At 49.9% G+C, this 12,013-nt stretch overlaps 1 non-coding gene across 1 annotated transcript; it reads left to right on the top strand.

Annotated features, from left to right (window-relative positions):
* Positions 1-266: 266 nt before the first annotated feature.
* LOC116541328 lies at positions 267-370 on the top strand. The gene has a single exon (XR_004264795.1). It is a non-coding gene; the product is annotated as a U6 spliceosomal RNA (small nuclear RNA).
* Positions 371-12,013: the final 11,643 nt, after the last annotated feature.

The raw sequence follows: 12,013 nt of genomic DNA on the forward strand, positions 1-12,013 counted from the left end.
GACCTCAGGTGATCCGCCTGCCTCAGCCTCCCAAAGTGCTGGGATTACAGGGGTGAGCTACTGCACCCAGCCTGCAAAGATACTTTCTTTTCTGAATTACAGTGGAAGCAGAGAGTTCAAGTGTTGGACTAAGAGGAAGTAAGATTGAAAATCTGGTGAGAACTTTGTTAGGAGTTCTGACTTTGTTTTGCAGGACAGGGTTTCCTACTTTACAAGCTTTAATGTACATATGAATGGAGGGAGAGCTTATGAAACATGCAGATTCTGTGCTTGCCTCGGCAGCGCATATGCTCCGGTCGAAATGATACAGAGATTAGCATGGCTCCCGCAGGAGGATGACGCGCCAATCCATGAAGCATTCCATATCTTTAAAGAGATCACGCTGATTCTGATTCGTTAGGCTTGGGGTGGGGACCAGGCTTCTGCATTTCCAATATGTGCCCCATTAATGCCAATGCATTTTATCTCCTAGCCTTGTAGATGACAAAATGAATGAGCAAGTGGCAAATAAATCAAAGATTTGGCCACAGCAGATCATATTTACTTCGATAGCTTGGTTTTCTCATGGGCACGTAAGAATCACCCCATAGCAAGTCTGTAGGAAAAGAGGAGACAAATGTATCCTTCTTTAAAGATGGGAGTGACTTAGAAAAAAAACGGCCCGGCGCGGTGGCTCATGCCTATAATCCCAGCACTTTGGGAGGCCGAGGCAGGCGGATCACGAGGTCAAGAGATTGAGACCATCCTGGCCAACATGGTGAAACCCTGCCTCTACTAAAAATACAAAAATTAGCTTGGCGTGGTGGCGTGTGCCTGTAATCCCAGCTAATTGGGAGGCTGAGGCAGGAGAATTGCCTGAACCCGGGAGGCAGAGGTTGCAGTGAGCCGAGATCGCCCCACTGCACTCCAGCCTGGCATCTGGCAACAGAGCAAGACTCTGTCTCAAAAAAAAAAAAGAAAGAAAAGAAAACGATCAAAGACTAAAACTTTAGTATTTTATGAAAGTCTGTATGCCACTCATGTGATGTCGAAAAAACCTGTCGGATTATATTTACTTTGTTTAACAACATGCAGCAATTGGAATGTAGATACTGTGGAGAGTTTCGGCAGCAGCCTTCCAGAAGTCTGGGCTACAGCCTTCATCGACCCAATGTGACTCTGCTTCCTTGACTCACCCTCCAATCCTCACCCATTGTTTTTTTTTGTCACCAAGTTCCAACATTTTAATCCCTCCCTCCCTCCCTTCCTTCCTTCCTTCCTTCCTCCCTCCCTCCCTCCCTCCCTCCCTGTCTTTCTTTCTTTCTGATGGAGTCTCGCTCTGTCGCCAGGCTGGAGTGCAGTGGCACAATCTGGATACACCGCAACCTCAAGCAATTCCCCTGCCTCAGCCTACTAAGTAGCTGGGACTACAGGCACATGCCACCACACCTAGCTAATTTTTTGTATTTTATAGAGACGGGGTTTCAACAGGTTGGTCAGGATACTCTCCATCTCCTGACCTTGTGATCCACCTGCCTGAGCCTCCAAAAGTGCTGGAATTACAGGTGCGAGCCACCGCGCTCGGCCTCCATTTTGAGATGGAGTCTCACTCTGTCACCCAGGCTGGAATGCAGTGGTGTGATCTTGGCTCACTGCAACCTCCACCTCCCAGGCTCAAGCAGTTCTCATGCCTTAGCCTCCTAAGTAGCTGCAATTACAGGCATGTGCCACCATCCTCAGCTAATTTTTTGTTGCGGTTGTATTTTCTGTAGGGATGGGTTTCACCATGCTGGTCAGACTGGTTTCGAACTCCGGACCTCAAGCAAGCTGCCTGCCCCAGCCTTCAAAAGTGCTGGGATTACAGGCATGAGCTACCTCGCCCAGCCTAATCCATTCATTCATTCTCATCAAGACCACCGTCTTTAATCTAGTCCCTAAATTATTGCTGCAGCATCTAAAGTGATTTATCTACCTGCGGTTTCTCCCCTCAGATCTATCCTATACCCCACTAATCTTCCAAAAAGATTTCTTTTATCATGTCACTTCTGTTTGCAGGAACCCACAAAGGCTCTGGTAGCGAACTCTTTCCTCCCTTTGCCTCTTGCTTCTCCTGTTACCTCCTCCTCTGTGTCTATTCAAACACCACCCTTCTTGCTTCTGAGCTTACATCAAGATTCACCTTCCTGTGGCCGGGCTTGGTGGCTCACGCCTGTCATCCCAGCATTTTGGAGTCCAAGGCGGGTGGATCACTTGAGATCAGAAGTTCGAGACCAGCCTGGCCAACATGGCGAAACCCTGGCTCTACTAAAAATACAAAAATTACTAGGCATGGTGGCACATGCCTGTAGTCAGCTATTCAGGGGGCTGAGGCAGGAGAATCACTTGAACCCAGGAGACAGAGGTTGCAGTGAGCTGAGATTGTGCCACTGCACTCCAGCCTGGGCAACAGAGACAGACTGTCTAAAAAAAAAAAAAAAAAAGCCAGACACCTTCCTTTTGTGTCTGGCTTATTTCACTTGGGGTAATGTCCTCGAGGTTCATCCCTGCTGTAGCATGGGTCAGAAGTTCCTTTCTTTTTAAGGCTGCATGATATTCCACTGTATGGATGGGCCACATTTGCTTCTCCATTCATCTCTCCATGGTTCCTTGGGCTGCTTCCACCTCTGGGCCCCTGTGAAGAACGCTGCTGCAAACATGGGTGTACAAACATCTGTTTGAGCCCCGGCTTTCCCTTTTGTATATTTCCCCCGATGTGTGATGACTGGATCACGTGGAAATTCTGTTGTTTCTTGAGGAACATCACACTGTTTTTTGTTTGTTTTTTTGAGATGGAGTCTTGCTCTGTCACCCAGGCTCCAGTGACGTGGTGCGATCTCAGCTCACTGCACCCTCTGCCTCCCAGGTTCAAGCAGTTCTCCTCCCTCAGCCTCCGCGTAGCTGGGATTACTGGCACCTGCCACCACGCCCCACTGATTTTCTGTATTTTTAGTAGAGATGGGGTTTCACCATGTTGGCCAGGGTGGTCTTGAACTCCTGGCCTCAATGATACACCTGCCTTGGCCTTCCAAAGTACTGAGATTACAGGCGTGAGCCACCACACCCAGCCCATACTGGGTTTTTGGTTTTTTGTTTTGCAGCTGCACAATTTTACATTCCCACCAGTAATGCACAAGGGTTCTAATTTTTCCACCTTCTCAACAACTTATTTTCTGTTTTGTTTGTTTGTCGTTGACAACAGCGATCCTAATGGGTGTGACGCGGTTGGTTACTTTTAAAGAGGTTATGTTTCTTTAGAGTGTACGTGTTCAAAAACTGACAATGTGGTTATTTGCTTGAATGATTCTAATGGAATCAAAAACTTGAGTGGAATAAATAAAATAAGTGAGTGATTCTCTAAGGATGTCAGCATATATATTCAAAATTTCCCAGAGCCCCTCTGCAATACTGGTGAAAGCTGTGTTTTCAGGAACGTCAATCCTGTTTGAGTTTTTGAGCAAATGAGCAATAGTGATGCGCCATCAACTCAAATAAGAGGGGAAGGAGCGCCCTCTTGCGTCCATTCTCTGCTGGTGTCAGCGACCGCAGAAGCCTGCTGAGAAATGCACTTTTCAGACCTTCTGAAGGCATTCCAGTGACAGTACTACAGTCAGACGCCAATCATGTGCCTACTGCGTGAAAGAAAATGTGAAAATATGGAATGAATGAAACTAGGATCCTTTGAAGAATTCCCATCTTAGTGGAGAAACAAGATACACGTAAAATCACTCGAGTAGAAAACAGATTGAGCAAAATGGACCGAGTATAATGTGAATACAGGAGGATGAAGACTTCAAAGGGGAGTGAAGTCCAGATTCACATCAGAATGTAAACCTGGCTGGTTAAGGAGGAGCTTGAGATGGCTGTGTGTGTGTGTGTGTGTGTGTGTGTGTGTGTGTGTGCGCGCGTGCGCGCACGCGCGCACGTGGTATGGTGTGGGGCGAGGGAGGGGTTGGTTTTTTGACGGAGTTTCGCTCTGTCACCCAGGCTGGAGTGCAGTGGCACAATCTCGGCTCTCTGCAACCTCTGCCTCCTAGGTTCCACTGATTCTCCTGCCTCAGCCTCCTGAGTAGGTGGGATTACAGGTGCTCACCACCACGCCCAGCTAATTTTTGTATTTTTAGTGGAAATGGGGTTTCACTGTGTTGGCCAGGCTGGTCTCCAACTCCTGACCTCAAGTGATACGCCCACCTCAGCCTCCCAAAGTGCTGAGATTACAGGTGTTAGCCACCTCACACAGCCAACACTGGGGCTTTTTAATGGTTCCAGCTTCCACTTATATGGACCTGGGAGAGCCAACCACATAGGTCTAGTTGTCAGGTTCCCTAGTCCTTTGGAGTGAGGACCCCAGAACTCACAACTTCCCTGTCTTCTCAGTAGTGCCCTTCCCACAGCTGTCTATCTCTTTTTTTTTATTTATTTATTTATTTTGAGACAAAGTCTTGCTCCGTTGCCAAGCGCCAGGCTGGAGTGCAGTGGTGTGTGTCAGCTCACTGCAATCTCCACCACCCAGGTTCAAGCAATTCTCCTGCCTCAGCCTCCCCAGTAGCTGGGACTACAGGCGCGCACCACCACGTCCAGCTAATTTTTGTATTTTTAGTAGAGACGGGGTTTCACCATGTTGGACAGGATGGTCTCGATCTCTTGACCTCGTGATCAGCCCGCCTCGGCCTCCCACAGTGCTGGGATGACAGGCATGAGCCCCCGCACCCGGCCACAGCTGTCTGTCTCTTGAGTTTCATCCCCTGAACTCTCCCTTTGCCAAAGTGGCTGCTGACAGGGGCACTGCCTCCATAGCTGCTTCTGTCTGTCACGCACACAAAGAAACTTACATAGGTCCTCTGGTTTTAGGACTTTGCAAATGTAATCAGGGTAGGGACAAGTTACAAAGGATTAAGAAACTTTTGAAATCTCTGTTTCTGAGAGCAGCCTTCTGACACCCTCTTAGACCCGAGGAGGTGAGGCTTCCTTCCCTTGGTCTGCATTCTTCTCTCTGTCTCTGTCTCTGTCTCTGTCTCTGTCTCTCTCTCTCTCGTAGCATAATGCAAGTGTTCAACATTACAGGCTTGGTAAAATGTGTACGTGCGTGCGTGTGTGCGTGTGTGTGTTTTGTTCTTTGTTTTGTGTTTGAAATAGAGTCTTGCTCCGTCACCCAGGCTGGAGTGCAGTGGTGCGATCTTGGCTCACTGCAACCTTCACAGCCCGGGTTCAAGCGATTCTCCTGCCTCTGCCTCCCAAGTAGCTAGGATTACAGGTGCTCACCACCATGCCCAGCTAATTTTGTATTTTTAGTGGAGATGGGATTTCATCATGTTGGCCGGGCTGGTCTCAAACTCCTGACCTCAAGTGATCCGCCCTCCTCAGCCTCCCAAAGTGCTGGGATTACAGGCGTCAGCCACTGCACCCGGCCATGCATCCTTCTTTACTGGAGCTAAACTAACCTCTCTTTTATTTGGCTTTTGCTTGTTGGTTTTATTCAGAGACAGTCTTCCCCTGCCACTCAGGCAAGAGTCTCAAATTCCTGTAGCTTTGAACGCCTGGGTGCAAGTGACTCTCCTCCTTCAGCCTCCCAGGTAGCTGGGACTACACCATGCACCACCATGCTCAGCTAATTAAAAAAAATTTTTTGTGTGGACACGTGGTCTCACTAGGTTGCCCAGGCCAGTCTAAAGCTCCTGGCCTCTAGTGATTCTCCTGCCTTGGCCTCCCAAAGGGCTGGGATTACAGGCATTAGCCACCAACCCAAGTCTGGTGCTGACCTCTCCCTCGGAAGCACTGCTTCTCAGCACAAATGCTCAGTGAAGACAGAATCAAAGCATGGCAGGAGATAGGGAGAAATACCCAGGCGGATAGAAACCAGTGTTTCTGAGGAAGCTGGAAGGTGGAAAAAGCAGATCTTTGGAGTCAAACACATCTAGGTTGAAATCCCGGCTCTGCTTCTTTACAGCTGTGGCCACTTTCGGCCCCTGAGGATAAAAATACCTACCTATTACCTCCTAAGATCCTCGTGAAGATAGGGTAAGACAGAGCACAAAAACAGTTTAGGAAGTATGTGGTTTCATAAATACCTGTCGTTTCCCCCTCCTCCCTCAAACCTCCTTTGTATCCTGAAGTTTCTGTGAGTTTCAGGCTCTGCCTGAGGCTTCTAGGTCAGTTGCACATCAACTGAGACGACTTTTAGGTCAACAAGGGCTGCATGGGAAGCGGAAGCATCGGGGAAGGGACTTCAAATCATCCTAATTTCCTCCCAAGACTCCAGTTTCCCAAGCCAAATAATGGGAGGCCTTCATTTCTCCTCCTCTCTCCTCCTACCTCTAAGAAAGTCCAGGTTCTGCTGTTTCTCCGAAGACATTCTGCACCCTCGTTTCTCTCCACCGTCCTCCACGGCTTTCAGTTCAAGCCACTGGCATCTCTTCCCCGGAAAGCTGCGATGGCCGCTCCAAACTGGTCTTCAGTGTTGCCCTGTCCCGCATTATCCAGAAGCCAGAGCTCTTTCAATGCAAGTCCCAGCATGCCACTCTTTCAAATCCCGTCCTGATTGCTCAGCTACCTTGGAGATTCCTAACCCCTTAGCATGGCTTGGCTTCCTGTTTGGGCGTTTTCAGCTGTCTGTCTCTTCCAGCCCTGCCGCAGCCCAGCCCCACTCCCCCAGGCTCCAGCGGCACTGGACATTTTACAAGGACCACTCACAGTGACAAGGGGTTTCCTGGACGTGGAGCTTCTGTTGCTAATGCCGGGACAGCCCTGGGCAAACCAGCATGGTTGGTCACCCAGGTTTGGCTGGGGTTTCTGCTGACTTTATTCCTCTCCTTCCTCTCTCTGGAATGCTTCTCCTTGTACACTCACTTCCTAGTTACTATGAAATACTGTTCATCCTCTCCTGGGCTTTTATTTCCTTTTCTTTTTTTGGTTTTTTTTAGATGAAGTTTCGCTCTTATTGCCAGGCTGGAGTGCAATGGCGTGATCTCAGCTCACTGCAACCTCTGCCTCCTGGGTTCCAGCGATTCTTCTGCCTCAGCCTCCCGAGTAGCTGGAATTACAGGCATGTACCACCATGCCTGGCTAATTTTGTATTTTTAGTAGAGATGGGCTTTCTCCATTTTGGTCAGGCTGTTCTTGAACTCCTGACCTCAGGTGATACACTCGCCTCAGCCTCCCAAAGTGCTGGGATTACAGGCACAAGCCACTGTGCCTGGTTTTGTTTGTTTGTTTGAGACAGAGTCTTGCTGTGTCGCCCAGGCTGGGGTACAGTGGTGCAATCTCGGCTCATTGCAACCTCTGCCTCTCGGGTTCGAGGGATTCCCATGCCTCAGACTCCTGAGTAGCTAGGACTGCGCCACCACACCTGGCTAAATTTTGTATCTTTTAGTAGAGTCGGAGTTTCACCATGTTGGCCAGGCTGGTCTCGAACTCCTGACCTCAAGTGATCCACCTGCCTCAGCCTCCCAAAGTGCTGGGATGACGGGCATGAATCACTACACCTGCCCCATCCCGTGTTTCTGCTTCGACGTCACGTCTGCAATGCCCGGTGGACTGCCTCACTCCTTCCTTCTGTGAGCTCTCACAGCCCAGCTGCTCTGTGTCCCTCGCCGCTATGATCAGCTCGTTGAAGGCAGGAACGGTTTCTTTCTCATGCCTGTATTCCCAGAGCCTCACATGGAGTCCGGTGTGCAGTAGGTGTTCATAAAGTTTTGCTGAATGAATGAATATCAGCACAGTGTATCAACCATCGCCTGGTTCCTACCAGGAACATGTGGGAGACATGCCTCCTTCACATGCCTGTTTCCTATGTATGGCAAAGGTCGCCTAGGGAACTACCCTGAAGCAGAGAGTCTACTCCAAAATGATCACAAGACCATTTCCCAACCCGCATGTTCTTCTAGAACCTTGCAGTTCTCCAAGTCTGTGTCCTCTCTGCCTGAAATTGGACAAGCCCCTCTGGCCAGCTGGGGATGGTGGAAGAGACACTAGGAGACTTCCAGGGCTGGCACCTCAAAGGTGATTCCGATTTGATCTGGCTCTCTCTTGGGACCCTCATTCTTAGAACCCAGCCCCCCTGCCATGAGAACCCCAGGTCACATGGAGAGGAAAAGAGGCCCCGCCCTCAGCCCAGGCTGAGATCTCAATGGGTGGCACATGCCAACTTTCCAGCCATGTCCCTGTGTCTCCTCGGACGTGGATCCCGCATCCCTCGGTTGAGAGGACCCAGAGGATACCGTGTGGGTGGGAGACAAGCCCTCCCCACAGAGCCCCACCCAACCCGCAGGTTCATGTGGAAATGAATGTTGCAAGCAAGTGCATTCAGGGTGGTTTGTTACACAGAAATAGATCACCGAAATACAGCTTCAGACAATATACAGGCAGGGCTGGCACTCGCGCCTGAAATCCCAGCACTTCGGGGGCCAAGACGGAAACATTGCTTGAGACCAGGGGTTCAAGACCAGCCTGGAAAGCATAGGGAGACCCCCATCTCTACAAAAATTTTAAAAATTAGCTGGGCGTGGTGACACACACCTGTAATCCCAGCTACTCAGAAGGCTGAGGTGGGAGGACCGCTTGAAGCCTGGGAAGTGGAGGCTGCAGTGAGCTATGATGACGCCATCGCACTCCAGCCTGGGCCACAGAGAGAGATCCTACCTCAAAAAAAAGAAAGACCACATGTGGCCTCTGGCACTGGAGGAGGATTTCTTTCTCCTGATGGGTCCTTCCTGCCAGGGATCCTGGCTTATTCTGTAAGGGGCTGGGAACAGACTCTGGTGTGGCCCATTTAGACATCTGCCTGCAATGTAACAGGCTTGTGATATAATCAAGGAGTGCGCCGGGGCAAATGGGGTCAGACTTGCGGACCTGCAGGCCATCCCAGCTTATCCGTCTATCCCTGGTTCCTGGGGGCCACCCAGCAAGAACCCCTTCCTGATAGCAGTCTTCTTTTGGAACACATGGGAGGAACACCGGGTCTCAACTCAGAGAGACACATTCGCTTCACCCCAGGTGGTACTAACAAATCAACTGAACCTGCCTATCATTTGGGCATCAAACCACTGTGTCCAGGGCCAGCCTCTCAGGCCACTATCTTAAACACGCAAAAGGACATATTTTACAGTATGTAGCATGAGGACACACTGTTCAACATTACAAGTTTGGCAAACATTTGTGTGTGTGTTTCGTTTTGCTGGTTTTCCACCTCGCAGGTTTAAGCGATTCTCCTGCCTCAGCCTTGCGAGCAGCTGGGATTACAGGCGCCTGCCACCACATCTGGCTAATTTTTGCATTTTTAGTAGAGACAGGGTTTCACCATGTTGGTCAGGCTGGTCTTGAACTTCTGGCCTCAAGTGATCCACCCACCTCGGCCTCCCAAAGTGCTGGGATTACAGACATAATCCCAGGCGCCTGACCTTTTTTTTTTTTACAGTTTTTTTTTGAGACAGGGTCTTGCTCTGTTGCCCAATCTGGATGGCAGTGGCACAATCACGGCTCACTGTAGCCTTGGGCTCCTGGGCCCAACCTGTCCTCCCGCCTCAGCACCCTGAGTAGCCGGGACCACAGGCACATGTCCTCTGGCTAATTGTTCTTTGTGTTTTTTTGTAGATTCAAGGTCTCCCTATGTTGCTCAGGCTGATCTCAAACTCCTGGGCTCAAACTATCTTCCCGTCTTGGCCTCGTAAGTGCTGGGATTACAGGTGTGGGCCCCCGCACCCAGCTAACATTCGTTTTTCTATCATTCTGCTTTACCTAGATAAATAAAAATCCTAGAATGGCAGCTTCTAGGACACTGAATTGGTTCCACGAGGAGGTGGTTTAGTTTAGAGTGTGTGAGGAACCTACTTGCCCCTAAGTGACATTTTCTGTTTTCTAATAACTCCTCCAAGCCCTTTCCCATTCATTGCTCAAACGCAGCGGCACTTCCTCCCCTGGAAGTGTGTGCTTTTCTTCCGCTGAGCTGCACATTTTCCACATCCCACTCCTATCCCCCCCTCCTCACCCAGACCCACGGGCCACCCTTGCCAGCCTTGTCTCTGCCTTGGGAAGGTGGCATCTGAAAGCTACACTCCCTCTGCCAGCACCCTGGAGGTCTCTGCAGACTTTGAAGCGCTGCGGAAGGTGAGGAGGGCTGGGAAGGGAGAGGGGGGTCTTCTCCCTCTTCCCTGCCTGCTAGGCCTTGGGGGGTTTTGTTGTTTGTTTGGTTTTGTTTTCTTTTCTCTCTCTCTTCTTTTTGAAACAGAGTGTGAGAACACAATCTCAGCTCACTGCAAACTCCGCCTCCTGGGGTTCATGCAATTCTCCTGCCTGAGCCTCCCAAGTACCTGGGATTACAGACATTTGCCACCACACCCAGCTAATTTTTGTATTTTTTGTAGAGACAGGGTTTCACCACGTTGGCCAGGCTGGTCTCGAACTCCTGACCTCAAGTGATCTGCCTGTCTTGGCCTCCCAAAGTGCTGGGATTACAGGTGTGAGCCACCACGCCCGGCCCTTGGTTTTGTTTTCTAGAAAAAGAATCTCACTATGTTGTCCGGGCTGGTCTCAAACTCCTGGGCTCTAGTGCTCCCACCTCAGCCTCCCAAAGTGCCGGGATTACAGGTGTGAGCCACTGCACCCGGCCCCTTCTTCATTCCCTTAACCCTGCCCACAACATGTGTTCTGGGCTACCCCGTGTTGTGATAACCTGCTTTTTGTTAGCTTACACTGACTCTCTTAGCTGAGAGCTGTTCAGGCCTCGTGTTAGCTTCTTAAGCCAGACAGACTCCATCTTAGCTTCTTCATTTTAGTTATTCCCCTCATTAAGTATGCAACTGTAGTATGCAGGTGGGGCAGGACAACCGCAGACACATCCCGCAGTGCATTTGCTGATAAGAGGCCGAGCAAAGCGGCCCCAGCAGAGCCTGGGACTGCAGGTGCTGTCTAGTGCCCAGAGCCCTCATATCTACAAGTTGTATGTCTTTTTATGACAGCTCTAGCCCTTGCGCCTGGCACTGTTTCATTTCTCATGTACTAGTTTATCTTTTAACTTTTTGCTTACTCTGCTTCTGTGAAAAAATTGCTTCAGCTAGGTTCCCCCCTCCCTTTTCAAACTAGGGTATAAAAAAATCCCCTAACTCTTTCTTCAGGGCCAAGAGAATTTTGGGCATTAGCCACCTGTCTGTGGCCGACTAAAATAAAGGACTCATAATTCAATCTCAGAGTGTGGTGCATTCCTTGACTCACTCAAGTATAACAGTGTCTCCCACAAATTCTATGCTGAAATCTTAACCCCCAGGACCTCAGAACACGGCTGTATTTGGAGACAGAGTCTTTAATGGGAGGTTAGGGTGGGCTATAACCCAATAGGACTGGTGTCCTTTTTGTTTTTGCTTTTTAAATTTAAGGCCTACAGCAGGATGGCAGCCTTTTAGGAAGAAATTAAGGCCAGGCGCGGTGGTTCAAATCTGTAATCCCAGGAATTTGGAAGGCCGAAGCAGGTGGATCGCCTGAGGTCAAGAGTTCGAGACCAGCCTGGCCAACAAGGCGAAACCCCGTCTCTACTAAAAATACAAAAAATTAGCCTGGCGTGGTGGTGCGCACCTGTAATCCCAGCTACTCCAAGGCTAAGGTGGGAAAATCGCTTGAACACGGGAGGCAGAGGTTGCCGTGAGCCAAGATTGTGCCATTGCACTCCAGCCTGGGAAACAAGAGTGAAACTCTGTCTCAAAAAAGAGAAGAAGAAGAAAGGAAGACAGACACACACAGAGGGATGACCACATGAGGACACAGGGAAAAGGCAGCATCTGCAAGCCCAAAGAGAGGCCTCAGAAGAAACCAAAGCTGCCAGATCTTGGACGCCCAGCTTCCAGAACTGCAAGGAAATACATTTGTGTTCTTGAAGGCTCCCAGGAAGAACCACAGGGAGCAGCCTCCCCATTCACCTACTCAGGCAGCCTTCGGAGTGAGCCTGAATCCTTCTGGGACCTGCCTCACCCACCCAGTATCACCAATGGCGCTATCATATGTCCCATCACCA

The sequence above is a fragment of the Sapajus apella genome, unplaced genomic scaffold (assembly GCF_009761245.1).
Source record: "Sapajus apella isolate SASKATOON/1434 unplaced genomic scaffold, GSC_monkey_1.0 scaffold150, whole genome shotgun sequence".
In the NCBI taxonomy this organism is placed as follows: Eukaryota; Metazoa; Chordata; class Mammalia; order Primates; family Cebidae; genus Sapajus; species Sapajus apella.